Source organism: Sturnus vulgaris, chromosome 23 (assembly GCF_052056855.1).
Source record: "Sturnus vulgaris isolate bStuVul1 chromosome 23, bStuVul1.hap1, whole genome shotgun sequence".
Taxonomy (NCBI): domain Eukaryota; kingdom Metazoa; phylum Chordata; class Aves; order Passeriformes; family Sturnidae; genus Sturnus; species Sturnus vulgaris.
In genome coordinates, this window is record NC_142265.1 from 6,848,351 (window position 1) to 6,861,612 (window position 13,262).

The following is a 13,262-nucleotide window of genomic DNA, read 5'->3' on the forward strand; positions in this document are numbered from 1 at the left end:
TCACTTTAGAAAAGTAAAAGCTTCAACTTGGAAAAATTATCTGAAATAGCATCAAGGGCGCAGTGTGTGGCTGGTGGCTGCAGAGGAAAAGGAAAATAAAAGGAAGTCCATTCAGGCTCAAATCCAGCTTGGAATGGGCTTCAGAGGAAACATTGGAAGCTTAACTGCCTAAAACCCACTCTTGTCCCCTTCCTGGCAGAGCCCATGGTGACAGCTGCAAATCCTGAGCAGCATTCCATGCCCAGAGAGGTATGGCCTGGGATAATCCATAATTTAGGGAAAAAAAAACCAAAAACATTTTAAAAGAGGCACAAGAAATAAACCAGTGTGAAAGTGGTAGCTGGGGAAACAAAAAAAGAAAGAAAGAAAAAAAAAAAGCCAAAAAACCAAGGCAGATAATTTGATAAAGTTCCAGAAAGTTGTTCCTCACTCAGAGAGATTTCAGTGCCTGAATAGGATGTGGAAGCCAGGCTGGAAAATGCTTCCTGAGAGCTGTCCAGCTGCGTGCTCCTGCTGAAATGCTCCTCTCACAGGAGGTTTGCAGAGATTTTGGTCGCTCAGGTGCAGACAGTGTGATCAGACTGAACAGAAACTGCCCAAACCCAGCCTGGCACTGCTGCTGCCATCAGGAAAATTGGGATAACAGAACCCTCCTGCCTTACTGGGCTGGAGGGAGAAGAAGGATTTGAAAGATTCAGTTAAATATATCCCTTCAAGGCTCCTGAAGAGGCATTTTTAGCCTCCTGAGGATGCTCAGATGTGCTGGGGTCACCCCCCAGAGCATCCCTGCAGGGACAGGAGGGAGCTGAACTCCAGGAATTCCTTTGGCAAACTGGGGGAGTTGGGGAAATGGGTGGAGAAGAAGCAGCACCAGCTCCACCTTCACTCTGAAACCTCTCTGAACTTGGCAGGAGAACGGGATTTACTTTGAGCACTGTGCAAAGCTGGAGTTTAGCAGAGAAGCAGAAGGAATTCAGTCAATAAATACAGGAGCTAATGGGCAGGAGCAGTTGGTCCTTGTGCTTTCACACCACACGCCTGCAATAAAACGCTTTGCATTCACCAAGCCTCCTGCTCTGAACGCCCCATCCAAAACTCTGCCTCATCTCCAGCCTCAAAATCTGGTCCTGTAGAGCATCTGAGAGGCACAGCACGAGAAATGTCAGCGTTCTGTCCCTGCAGCAGCCTGGAGCTGCCCCTAATCACAGCAAAAACTCCGAGCACATCGAGTGGCTCCTCTCCAAGCTGGCACGGCACAAGGCATCAGGATTTCTCAGACAAGCACACGAGGGCTGGGGAATTTTAATATCTTCTTCCCCTTACAAGTAATTTCCAGTGTTTATGCTCTGTGGAGCTCCTTAGGAGTGTCAGAGCAGAACAAATGTCATTTTTAATGGACTTGCTAAATCATAAAAACCATTTGGAAAATTGCATCTGATTAAAACATGAAAACGTTCCATTATTCACAGGGCGATGGCAGCAGCTCTGAGCAGTGGCAGCACTGGGCTGCAGGGAAATCTTGGCCCACAGGACTTTCCACCCCAGGAACTAAAAGCAATCTTCTGATCTGCTCCTGCCAAGAGCAGAGGAGCTCTCCTGGAGAGGGGGAACAAAGCTCAGCATCTGTCACTTACATCCTCATTTCTTGTAGGGACACAGGAAAAGGCTCAATGTGAATTCCAATGCACAGCTCCTGCACTGTCAAGGGCAATATTCAAATCTTCCCCAGATAGGGATCACAGCTCCCTCTGGGAGAAGGCCAGGCCAGAATGTCTCATTTCTAAGGCTGTTGTCACGAAGAATTTTCAATTATTTGTCCCAGTTCACCCCAAAAATGCCTCTTGCTGCGTGGAAGGGGAGTAAAAATGGAAAGTTCTGTTCCATACAACAAAGCAGATGTGGCAACAGAGCACAAATTAGAGAGAGGGGCTGCTCTGGAGAGCAAAGAGCACAAAAGCAGAAAGGATCCCCATCAAAATGATGATTCCTCCCAGCCTCAGAGAGCCTGTGCTCTCTAGATGGTGATGCAGAGTAATTAAGCTCTGGTTTACCGAGCATGTAACCCTTGGTGAGTGGATATTGTGAGAAGTGACAGCAGATGATTTAGGCAGACATGCCACAGCAAGGTGGCTGCCTACACCCTGCATGTCAAACAAAGCATCAATCAAACCTGCTCTGCTAAGCTGCTGCTTCATTTCCAGGGGATTTGGGGAGCATGCTCCTTCCTAAAAGCTTTATTACTATTATTTTTATTTTTATTATTTCTTGGTTTTAATTGTAGGAAATCATGCATCTTTGGGGGAAGATGTAAATAAAGAAGCAATGCTATTTTTGGAGAAGCAAAACCACACCATTTAAACCTTTTCACTTGAAAAGGATCCAGACTTTCCCCAGCTCCAGAGAGGAGCCTGAGTTCAGGTTTTCCAGTGGGATTTCCATGGCAGAGCTGAGCCTGAGGTTCCAGAGCTGATGATTTCCCTGCTCCACCCTGCCCTGACCTCGATATCAGGTGAGATCCAGGTTTGTGACAGGAAATTCAGGATTATTCCCAGCACTGATTGATGCTCAGGATAAGGCAGAGAGGAGATGTTTTAGTGCCTCCAATTCCATGCATTCAACAGGAAACAAACCCAGCTCCAGTGGAAATATCTCCTGCAGAGAAATTCACCTGCAGCACCTCACCTGCTAAGGATTTACCCAGAGCCAAGGGTTGTTGCACTGATAAATTCACTCAGGCAAAGGTGCTTTGACATCCTTGGATGGAACTGTGGAGTGAAAATCATCCCCTCAGCGCTGCTGCAGCACTTCCAGACAGATTCAGAGAGGTGCTCAAGTTCAGGCCAGCCCCATTTCCTCCCCCTGTGCAGCACGCTTCTCGTGCAGAGGTTAATAACTCCTGATATGTTCTGTGAACTCAGCATTTCTCTGGAATTTCAGCTTGATGTAGTGCCCTTTTCACCAGGAACACGTTTTCTCCCTGCCTGCCTCCCCTCCTGCTAATCAGTTTTATCAACACAGCCCCAGGTGAGGAATGGCTTTCGAGATGTGGAGAACAGGAGCTGGAAATTCCTGCTTAATGCAAATGATGCCAGTCAAGAGGAGCCTGTTAATAAGCTCCAAAATCCCAGAATCGCAGCTGAGGCAAACCCAAATAGCACTGTCAATTTACACCCCAACAGCCCAGCCCTGCAAGTTTATAAATCTCAGTGCTCTTTAAAAAAACAAAGCATTAAATCATTTTGCCTGGGAGATGAGAATATCAATTATATTGCTCTGTATCCTTCCCCACAAGAGCTGATTTGTGCTTCCCCTATTTTATCCCAGCGTGGGGGGGGAAAATTTACAGAGGGAAATGGGGAAAAATGTGGAGTGCTGAGGGAATCCAGATTCCCGTGTTGATCCCAGCAGAATCCAAATGCCACTCAGCATCCCAAAAAAACCCCAATTCCTTGCAGCCTGAGAGCTCCCTCAGCAATGCTCAAGGTGCTCATTTCCACAGCCAGGCTGCTCAGCAAGTCTGGAAGGAGATCCCTGTGTCTGCTGGCGAGCCTGAAAAATGCCAGGAAAACATCCAAACTTCTGGATTCCCTGCAAGGAATCCAGAAGAAAGAGAAAAAGAGAAAATCCAAGAGAAAAAAAAAAAATTCTTCATGTGATCATGCAGTTCTGCAGGTAGCACACTTAGTCCTTTGCTCCTGCCCAAGTAACAATTTATTTTGAGTTTAGAGTTGGTTTGGGATAAAAGAAAAGAAACAAAAAAATAAATTAAAAAAATAAATTACAATCCAAACTAATTTTGAGACATTTCTCCTGCTGGATTGGGACCAAATGGTCTCAAACTTGTTCACCAAAAGGTCACTGAGGAGCTTTGGTTTTTTGACAGATAAATGTTGTTTTGTAGGGATTGATGGGTCCAGTTCTAGGTCTGTACCTGACTCCAGCCATTCCAGCACGGATTTATTTGTGTTTTTCCTCCTCCAGGCTGCATTTGGCTCCTTGTCCCCCTGGCTAAGCTGAGCTCAGAGTGCTGGGAACAGTTTCCTTCCCAAAAAACCCTGGGAAAAAAAAAGGGATGCTCTGCTCCTAGGAAGGTTTGCAGCGGAGCATCCGTGCCTGGGGGTGATTCAAATATTTGCTATTCTTATTGAATATTTGCTATTCATGCTCCTCTCTCCCACAGAACATTTCTCATGATGCTGGAGCCTGGAGTGATCAACATCAGCAAATCTTGTTTAGAGCATGCAGGAGTGACTGGCTGAAGGTCAGGCTCAGTCTGAGGGGAGGACCAGGATTAGGGCAGCTGAAAAGAGCTCTGAGCAATGCTCTGCTTCCTTCCTGCTTTTTTTTTATCCCCTTTCCCTGCACCTGCAGTGGGAAGAACAGCTTTTCTGTGCAATAAAATGAATAAAATAAATGATGAAAGTGATGGAATGCCTTTCTGGAGCTTTCTTTCTGCTTCAAGAGGTGCAGACACCCCCAGGTGAGTGACAGGGACCAGGAACAAGTTTAAGTGGGCAGGACTGGGATAAGCTCCTCCCAGGGACTAAAATGACTCAAAATAATCAATATAAAAAAGAATTGCATGCTATAATCAAGAAGGAGCTCATTTTCATCAACTTCTCCAGGTTTTAATTAAGGATGGGGGTACCCAAGTGCTTCTTTACAACACCTTTCCCAAGGGAGGATGGGCAGCCAGCACTCCCTCTTCAAGAACTATTATCATTATTATTATTATTATCATAATTATTATTATCTTTATTAATTGTTGTTGTTATTATTCGTTGTTCTTATTGTTGTTATTGACATTCCTTTCTGTGATGGGGCACCCCCACCTGAGCCCTGCCAATAAACTTTTAGCAAAAGAAATGAAGGAACTTCCACGAAATCCCCAAAAATAACACTCAGCCAAGGCCAGACCTGCTGCAGACAGAGGTGACAACACAACTTAGAGGACAATAATCATCATTTTCCTCTCCTCTATTCATTCCATAGGATTTACAAGCCAATTCCAGCTCATTATTGGAGATCAGCTTTGACCAGACTGGAACAAAAAAATAAAAAAAAAAAATAAAAAATCAAGGGTTTCTAAAGAAGCAAGAAATTAATGACATGACAAACTCCACAGGAGAAGGCATCAGCAGTTTTCCTTTTAACTTCCTGCCCTTTCTTCCCCACAACTCTGGTTAATTTTGAGCCAGAGCCTTTCAAAGCTGCATTCTCCTGCAGGAAAGCCTGATGGAAATTAATTGATGTGAGAGAAATTCCAGCACGAAGGGGAAGGTGCTTTTCTCCCTCTCTGTTATTCACACTTCGTGGTGAGAGAACCTCCAAAGGTGGGGATGAACTCCCCCTGCATCCTGGGAGCAGAAACTTGGCAAATTCTTGCTCTGGTGACACATTTTGTTTTTTCCTTAAATAGCATCAAGCCATGGGGAAATAATAAAAAAAAAAAAGAAGGGACATGGAAAATGTCAAAGGTTTCTCGAGGCTGGCAAAGTTGGGGCTGCTGAGGGTGAAGAGGGGAATTTTTGTGGAGAATTCAGAGCTTCTTCCATGGCCTGAAAGGGCTGGAGAGGGATTCTGGATCAAGAACTGGACAAGGGGAGTGGTTTAAACTGACACAAAGTAGGTTTGGGTTGGATTTGGGGAAGAAATTCTTTAATCTGAGGCTGGGCAGGCCCTGGCACAGAGCAGCTGTGGCTGCCCCTGGATCCCTGGAAGTGCCCAAGGCCAGGTTGGGCAGTCTGGGATAGTGGGAGGTGTCCCTGCCCATGGCAGAGGTTGGAATTGGATCTTTGAAATCCCTTTCAACCCAAACCATTGTGACATTCCATAGGAACCAGCTAAAGGGAATAAACCAGCAAGGCACAGACCAGGAGAATCTCATCTGTAGTGTCCCTGACACAAAAAACCTGTCCTAGAAATCTCCATCCACATCCATGCAGCTTCCTCATGCCATTAAAAGGTCCAGCCTTTGGATGGAAACCCAAAGTTTGGCTGGAAAGCCAAGCTGGGGCTGGAAAACACTGACACATTTTGGGGAGAATTGCTGATAACAGCTCCCTGCCCTCTCCAGCTTTCCCATTCCCTTCCCTCCACATGAAAAAGCTGTTTGGGATTTTTTTCTTTTGTAAAATTTTTCCTCTTCAGACTGTGGCACAAACCCCAGCCCAAACCAGCTGTAAATGTCCCCAACCTGCCAAGATTGTGCTGCAGGGCTGGGAAGTGGCAAAGTGAGAGAGGAGCTGTGCTGGAAACCCTTGAACAACGAGGAGCAGGGAAATCTGTGCTGACAGGGGCTGGGTAATGAATTCCTGGGATTTCCTCTCCTGGGAAATTATTTGGGCAAGCAGCTGCAGCTTGAAGGAATATTTCTCTCCTTCTGGCTGGGAGGCTCTTCAGGGACCAGCAGTTACCTGTGGGGACACACCTGGGGGTGTCACAAATGGGGCCAGGGCAGGTTGGATCTGCTCAGGGTTTGTCCCAATCCATGCAACTCCAAAATTCAGCATCCCCAAAACCCATAAAATCTTGCTGGTCTCCGTGGGGTTGGTTTTATTACTTCGAAAATCCCATTCCTGCATTGCTTGAAGGTCATCAACACTCAATTATCTTGGAGGTCTTTTCCAATCTTTACAATTCCACGAAGCCCTAAACTCATGGATTTGGGATCTGGGTGCCACTGGCTTTGTGTGGCTGGTTCTGCCACCCCAAGGCTCTCCCAGCTCTCTGTCCTGCCCCTGCTGGCAGCTAAAAAAATCTCATTTTTTATTTCCCAAAGGCTCAGGCTCAAGCTCAGCACTTGTCATCTCAGCTCCTCGCTGGATAAATGCTCTCCCTGCCACTCTCAGCTGTCACAAGGATTTGTATCTGCCTTCACTACATCCCTCCCAGTCACGGGGTAATTAAATCCAATGTTGCTATAAGTCTCACTGAGCAAAGGAAAATTCACCAGATTAATCAGAATATCTTTCAGAAAGGGTTCTAAAAATATTCTAAATAGACCAGAAAAGCAGATGAGTGGCATTCTCATTTATTACTGAGCCAGGCTCTGGATACAACAATCAATTGGGTTGATAGATAACACAGCATCTTCTGCCTCTCCTCTTTCATTCTAGAAGCTCTCATTCAGAGCCAGATCAAGACACAATTCTCTCTATTATTGTCTCTCTCACCCACTGGAGATTATTCTGGGCTGTGTGCTCAGCATTCTCTCCAGGGGTGTGCTGTTGTCATGACTCTGAATTAGGTTTTTCCCTTCTCATTGTCCCCATCCTGCAATAATGAGTTTTTTTTTTGGAGCACATGTGTCCCTCAGATACTGCTCAATCCCATCCTGCCAAGCCCAGGAGGATTTTGCTGCTGCTTTCAGGGCCATCATGATGTCATTGTAGACATGAAATAGGAAATTCCCAGATGGTTCTCAAGGCCTTTTTTTTCTGTTTTTTTTTTTTTTTTTTTTTTGCACAAGTCTGGGCTGGCTTTCCATGATTCATAATTTGATATTTGCAAAGCAGTTCTTTAAACCTCCTCAGCTTTGCTGCTGGCCACTTCAGCCCTGACAGAACTGATGGCCTTGCTCCATCAGCTCAAATTCATCCAGGCCATTTTCAAGGATAACTTCCCAAGGGGTTTTTTTGCTTATTTTTGGCCAGCTGATGTTCTGGCTTTATTGTTTCCTGCCTGTCACAGTGGCACAAAGTCTGACTGAGCAAAATTCACATTTACGTCAAGAACTGAAGCAGCCACTCCTCATCTGCAGCTGGGCCAAGTGAGCTGTGACAGAGGGGATGGAAATATTCCCACTGGAGCAGCCAGAGAGCTCAGATCCAGGGAAATGTCCCTGCTGAGATCAGAGTCACTTCAGCTGCTACCGAGAACATTTATTATAAATATGTCATGCAATAAAAGGAGGCTTTGCTTCTCGTGGTGGGAGTGACCTTGCAAAGGCAGGAGGGGATGGTGGAACTCTCTGTGCTGTGAATTCCTGCTCCAAGTCAGAAATACCAGTTCCTGAGCAACTGATATCTATCTGATATCTGTCTGATATCTATCTGATATCTGTCTGATATCAATCCAGATGCTGTTTGATGAGTTTAGGGCAGCTCTGCAAAGCTGGTGCCACCTCTGCACCCTCTCCAAAATTTCTCCTGCGTTCCCCTTCCATGGAAAACCCCGGGTCTGATCACACTGACAGCAGCCAGCTCACACCTGGAGAGGAATTCAGAGCTCCTGACTGCTCCTGTGGCTGCAACACAACCCCTGCGAGGGCAGATCTTCCCAAAATGAAGAACTGGGCTGGTGCAATGTGCAGAGGAAGGCAGGCTGCAGCAGATTGAGCAGGTGTACCCTGAGAGCAGGGGGAACGTGAGCTGGGCACTGTGCCTGCCAGCTGGAAATTACCTGGGGAAAGAGAGAGGCAGCACTGGGGGAAAGAAAGGATATTAAAAACTCAGCCTCATGTTTCAATGCCAGAATTATTAGGAAAGCAAAGGAAATAGGCTGGGAAGCAGCACAATCCCTCTCAGTCACTGGATGCTGCTGCACTGGGGCACACCAGAGGGGCCAAGGTTGAGGGAGCTGCCATTCATCATTTTTGATTTAGTGCTGCCCAGACAAGAGGAACTCGCATGATCCATGGGCTGTGTATTCTTCTATTGATCTCCCAGACTTGGTTTGCTAAACCCCACATCCATCACCCCCCCAGCCCTGCCCAGATTGCCCCGAGAGGCAGCTGAAGAGAAGCCACTCTGCTGTCCCCTGGGCCAAGGTCCAAATGCTCGGTGACAGCCAAGGACTGGGGCTGAGCCACTGCCTGGCTGATGGATTGGCAACATTTCCAGGTATTCCATTCTCACAGCTCCTGGAAAGGGCAGGAGCAGCCTGGGGGAACTTGTGCTCCCAATCCCACACAAACTGATGGGGAGGGAGGGAGGGAGGGAGACTTCACCTCCAGCTCGTGCTCAGCTCACCCCACACCTCATCCCACTCCCACTTAATTCAATTTCTAAAACTTCCTCCTCCCAAAGCAGAACAGAGCTCTGAGCTCTTTCCAGCTTGGCCACAACCTCAGCTTTAGGTTTTAAAAGATATTTCACTCCCATTTCATCACTCTCTGTTCCTATCCCTGACTCCAGTCCTTTGCCAAGGTATGTCCGAGTGGGGAACATGAGGAATGAGAAGACAACTGGTGAAACAAATGCAAATCCCTGTCTACACCTCCTTAATCTGTTTTCTCCTGTATTATCCCTGCCAGCCAGGACTATTTCTGGCCTGGGCTGGCCTGGCTGGGGAGGGCTGAGTGGGCAGAGGGAGGCTCGTGGTGCAGGCAGCAATAAAATCTCAAAGTGTGGTTGAGCTGGTGCAGATTTTGAGCTAAAGAGTCAGGGTTTGGTGATTGTAAAGGAATTTCTAAACCCTCAGGTGGTGAGATGGGACTCAGTACAGAGGACAGATTGATGGTCATCCCCTGGGAGCTTTTTACACCCTCACCAGAACTTGTGAAATTCTCTTTGCTAAAGAATTTGTCCAGTGCCAGTTCCTCTCGCAGACTGAGGGAACAGGAAGGGGTTTTTAGGATCATGGAGTGGTTTGGATTGGAAGGAATGCACAGATCATCCCATGCCATGGGCAGGGACACCTCCCACCATCCCAGGCTGCTCCAGCCCGGCCTTGGACACTTCCAGGGATCCAGGGCAGCCACGGCTGCTCTGTCCCACTGCAGAACCCATGCAGAACAGGGTGATCTAAACATCCTTTACAAAGCCCAAAGTGATTTCTCTGTTGCTCCATCCCAAGCAAGAACAACCCCAGAACCAAACTGAAGAAAACCAGGGACACTTGTGCCCCAAACAAGGACTAAGAAAGGAAACATCAACCAAACATTTCAGGATTCATCTCCCACCTGCCCAGCCATCATTTTCCTCTGCTGGGAATCTGCAAAACGTCCCACAAAGGCACTGATGGCTGTGACAGCCCCAAATCCATCACCTGAATTCTTCCAGCAGCTCTGGGAGGATCTGTGCAGAAATCCTCACAATCCCTGCCCCTTCCCTGTAGGAGATGCATGTGTGAAGAACACAGAGCTTTATTCATTTTCTCCCTTTCTGGTGCTCCAGAAAAGAAAGAAGGAAGGAAGGTAAAAAAGGCAGCTAGGTATGAAGGGGATGAGAGGGTTAAGAGGAATCTCTCTGTGACAGAAAGAGAAGTGAAACCAGACTTTATTTCAGATGATCTCCAGTTGCCCTCCCAGTGCAAGGAAGAGCCACATTAGGACTCGAGGAGTGTTTAAAAACCTCGAAAGGCTCCAAGGGAGAAGCTCTGGCAGGGGGAGGGAGAAATGGCACTGCCTGCAAGGTGCCATGCCAGGAAATCTCAACATTAGGAGAAAACTGAAGGTGGGTTCTGAGAAAAAAAAGGTGTTTAGACAATCCCACAAGCTGAGCGTGTTCTGCTCCTCTGTAGGAGGGGGAAATAACCTCCAGCAAAGCTCCTGAGAGCAGCAAGGATCCCAAATATTCCCTCTGGAGCCCAGGAGGGCAGAAAGGAGATGCTGCAACAGCCCAGGAACACGTGGTGGCTTCAGCATAAAAGCACAGCCAGGGCACGGCCAGAAATAACCTTGTTCAGAGGAAAAGCCATGATATAAATTTTAAATTTAGAAGAAAAAAAAAAAAAGACCTGTTTACCTATTACCAAACAGCCCTACTATTAACCAATTACTGAGAGGCAGCTCAGAGCAGCAGCTTGGCCATTAGAGTTGAGTATTCCAGGGTCTGCTAATGGGAGATAAATTCATGGCTGGAAAATTGGATGCAATTAGAGGCATTTTAGCAAGAGTTCACAACAGAGCTGACCTTTGCTTTCACATGCAGGGGGCCAACAGAGAGATGATGTCTGATATTATTTTATTGCTTGTGGGAAGAAAGCTTTTGTGTTGGCAAGTACCAGAACAACCCACCTCTGCAGAGATAAACACGTTGGGAACTGGGGTTAGAGACTGGTCTGGGGCTTAAAATCCCTAAATTTGAGTCTCATCTTTGCCATCAGCTCAGTGTGCCTGTGACTTTGCCTCTCTGTGGCTGCTTTTAGCCCTCTTTAAGGCTTGGCTGACTCAGAAATCCCTCCTGGCTCCCAGATTTCCCCTGATTTATGTTGGACACTTCCCTCCTTTGCTGTTGGCACCTTCACAGGCAATGATCACCTTCCAGTGAGAGCCCAGCCCGGGCAGTCTGGTGGGGAATCAGATCATTCCAGCGAGGAAATTCCTTTTTTAGGATAAATATCCGAGGTCTTTCCCCAAACCAGAGGAGTCCTTAACATCTAAAAGGCTTTAACAGCACTACTGGAGTGACTTTACCACCACAGCCATGAAGAGAAACCTTTGTCTGCAGCCAGGCAGGACTGGGTGGACATCAAAACCATCTCTCCTTGCCTTTTCATCCTTAAATATCTATTTTCCTGTGCTCCCCAGTCCTGTTTCTAACCCTGGGGTCTGCAGCTACTAGGCAAAACTCTTGCAAAGTCTGGCATCGTGGGCTTAATACCCAAAGTGCTTATTTTAAACACAGACTGATGGCTTTTCTCCTAGATAATGATGATTGATTCTGTTTTCCATCCTTTGTCAAGGCTCAGCACATGCCTGGAATTTTAACTACTCCTTCTTCTGATACTTCCATGCATCCATCTGTTCCTCTGGATCTCTCTCAGCCTCCTGCTTTAAATAATGAACTTTGCTAGGCTCAGAACAATCTATTAATAAATAACAATCCCGGAGATTACACAAGCCAATTAATAGTGAAGCAGCATCAGGAGCTGGGGTGAGGGATGCTGCTCGGGGGGGGGCGTGGAGCTGCCACCCCTTGGGCACAGAGGATTTGTGGCACCCTCCACAAGGGCTGGGGACAAAGTTGTGCAAATGAACAAACTCAGATCACAGCAAGGAGGGAGCAGGGCTCCAAATTCTGACATTCCTCAAGGCAAAGCTGAGGAACCAAAGGGAGAATTCAGCATGCAGGGGTTCTGCTGCTTCAACTCGAGTGGAGCACAAAGACAAAAGTTCTACACCTGCTCTGTCCTTTTTTTTTTTCCTCCCAACCCCTGAATTTCAGCTCCCATTACTGTGACACAGCAAATCCCAGCTGGGATGGCCCATCCGAGGTCCCAGCTTGAGGCTTGGTCGCTCTGCTGGGTGACACACGGAGCACACAGTGACAAATGGCAGCAGCAGGAGCTGCAGGTGACACAAGGGGCCCCTTCTGCCTCCTTCCAGCTGCTCCACAGGAGCCTCATGGAGTGGCTGAGCCCATCCATGCTCCTGAGCTCAGGATTGGGGTTTTCAGAGCATGAGGCGGCTCCTGCCCCTCTGTCCTGCTCTTCCAGCAAATTGGCATTTTGGAATTCAGTCCAGGAGGTGGAATGTGGGAGGTGGCAGCAAAAGGCTCCCGAGTGAGCAGCTCAGGGCTGTAGGATGCAGCAGGTCAGAAAATGGTGCTGTGATTCTCCAGCCTGCTCTGAAACCCTCCCTGAACTCCACGCTTTAGGGGTGAGCAGCTGCCAGCACAGCAGGGATGTGGAGCATCCCCGTGGACCAAAGGGTGGCTCTGCAGGGCTGTCCCACCCTCCAGCACTGTCCCCTGCCCTGCTGGGCACTTAGGAACAGCCTAAACCCTTTCCTGAGCCTCACTGAGCTTCCCTGAACGCTCACACCCATCCAGCTGAACTCCAATATCTCCATTCACTGTGTTTGCCATCTCCTTCACTCCTTTTATTTTTGCTCTTCCTTCTCCTGTCCTCTCCTCCTTTCCCTTCCATCTCTCAGTCCAGCTCCTGTGGGGATTTTTTCCCCTCATTTCTCCTCCTCCCTGCCCTTCATAATGACTTAATCTGGCAGGCAGTGTGACAAGGCAGAGAATCGAACACGGAGTTTTCCTGAGCTCCAGATCCATTTGAAGATTTCTCGCAGCTCTCAAGCCCCAGATTCAATTTCCCCCTGACAGAACAACAGAATTAGTCTCCTATTGTCATAGGTAAATTACTCACAAGCCCGGTGTCAGGAGAGGGGAAAAAAAGAGGAAAAAGAGACAAGAGCAGGATTCAAAGGAAGGTGTGAGTGTGACAAGCGACAACAGAATAACAATAGAGACCAGCGGGTGACATCGATCACGGCTGACAAACAGGGACAAAGCCAGCTCTGGATCAAACACAGGAATTATTTACCTCTTCTTCCCTCAGCCCTTGAGCCATTCAACCTCATTCTGAGC